Here is a 1,723-nt window from a genome sequence, read left to right as displayed (position 1 = left end):
GAACAGAGTTGTATCCAAGTGTTTGTCTTCAATTCCACTGATCCTGTCTTCCCCCATTTCAAATTTGTTTCTCAGCCCTTCTATGACATTGTCCATTTCTGAAATCTTGTTGTTTACCTTTTTGATTTCTAATTGTTGTCTTTGTATAATTTTTAGTTGTGAATTTATTTTGGCATTTTGTTCCTGCATTGTTTTCTGGAATTCTTCCAAATTTTTGTCTGTTTTTTCCATGAATTTGTCTATTTTTTCCTCATGTTTGTCAGCTTTTTCCCTCAGCTCTTGGAGAATTCTGAGTATTAGAGATTTGAATTCCCTATCAGGTAGTTCTAGTGCATTTTCTTCCCCTGGAAAGTCATCTGGTGTTTTATTTTGGACGCTTACTGGAACTATCCTGTCCTGTTTTTGTAAATGTTTTGATATTTTCTGCTGTCTTCGGGGCATTGAGTAATTATTTTTCTCATTTATTGATTGTAGATTTGTTTGTTTCATTCCTTTTTTTTAAAAAAAAATATGAGTATGTCTGAAGAAGCGGGCTGTGTGTTCTTTGTTGTTTGCTCATCTGTGGGAAGAATACTTTTCACCTCCTTCTCCAATTGGCAGTGTCAGTCACTCAGATATGGTATGGCAGGGCAGGTCTAGCTGAAGAGGAGTTACTGGGACAGGTTGTTTGTGGCACTTACTACGGCCACCAGGGCGGGTTGGTAATCAGTGCAGGGCAGGTTCCAGTAGGCCATGCCTGTGCTGCTTGGTGGTGTGATTTTATGTGCATGGTGCAGGTTGGCAGAATGTAGCAGGGAGATTGCTGTATGTGGAGCTAAGATGAATATGGGAGAGGGGAGAGAGGAACAGGAGCCAAAAACATACAAATAAACAAAAAAGAATGCTAGGGGAGCTTGCTGTTGGAGTGGAGAGATGAGAGACTATGAAGTGGAGAAAAACAGAAAGGGGAAGGGGAAGAAAATAAAATAAAAGAATGAATAAATAAAAATTGGAAATGTTAAAGAACTGCAAAATTCCCGGGGATCTTACTGGTGCAGCTATGAGGTCTGGGGAAGTCTTGCTCAGGTGTTGCAGTACAGTCTGGCTAGAAGGCATAGAGGTATACAATGCCAGGTATTCAGAGAAGAGAAAGAGAAAGAAGATATACAGAGACGAGAAACTGAGTAATGAAGAAAGACAAAAAGGGAAAAAGAGGGAAAACAAAACAAAACAAATTAAAAAAAAAATACCAACCAACAAAGAAATGCCCTCAGGGATCCCTCTGCTCGTCTGTGCAAGCCAAGGGGGCAGTCACCTTGCCATGCAGCAGTGCCTGGCCAGAAAGGGCTCCCAACTCAAGAAAAGGAAAAGAAAACAAACAAACAGTTCAAAACAAACAAATGAACAAAAGCCCCGGGGTCCCACCAGTGTGGCAGCCCAGACAGGCAAGCAGCTCCACACTCCAACGGAGCTCCACAGCCCCTCAGGAAGAAGCAAAGATGGCGCATGGAGCCAGGTATTTGAGTGAAAGGAGGGAGAGGTTGTGAGAGTTAAGGAAGAAATCAAAAGAAGCAGAAAAAAAGCAACACCAGCAGCCAACAAATGGCACTCAGAGAGCCAGCTAGTGTGGGCTGGTGGAATCCAAGCAGCCAGTGTTTCTCAGACAAGAGACTGTGTCCACGGGAAGCAGAGGGGGCCGAGTGTGGGTGAAGAAGGGTAGGGAGTAGGAAAGCATATATCAAAA

The sequence above is a fragment of the Trichechus manatus genome, unplaced genomic scaffold (assembly GCF_000243295.1).
Source record: "Trichechus manatus latirostris isolate Lorelei unplaced genomic scaffold, TriManLat1.0 scaffold00069, whole genome shotgun sequence".
In the NCBI taxonomy this organism is placed as follows: Eukaryota; Metazoa; Chordata; class Mammalia; order Sirenia; family Trichechidae; genus Trichechus; species Trichechus manatus.
Note: the sequence above shows the minus strand (reverse complement) of the source record.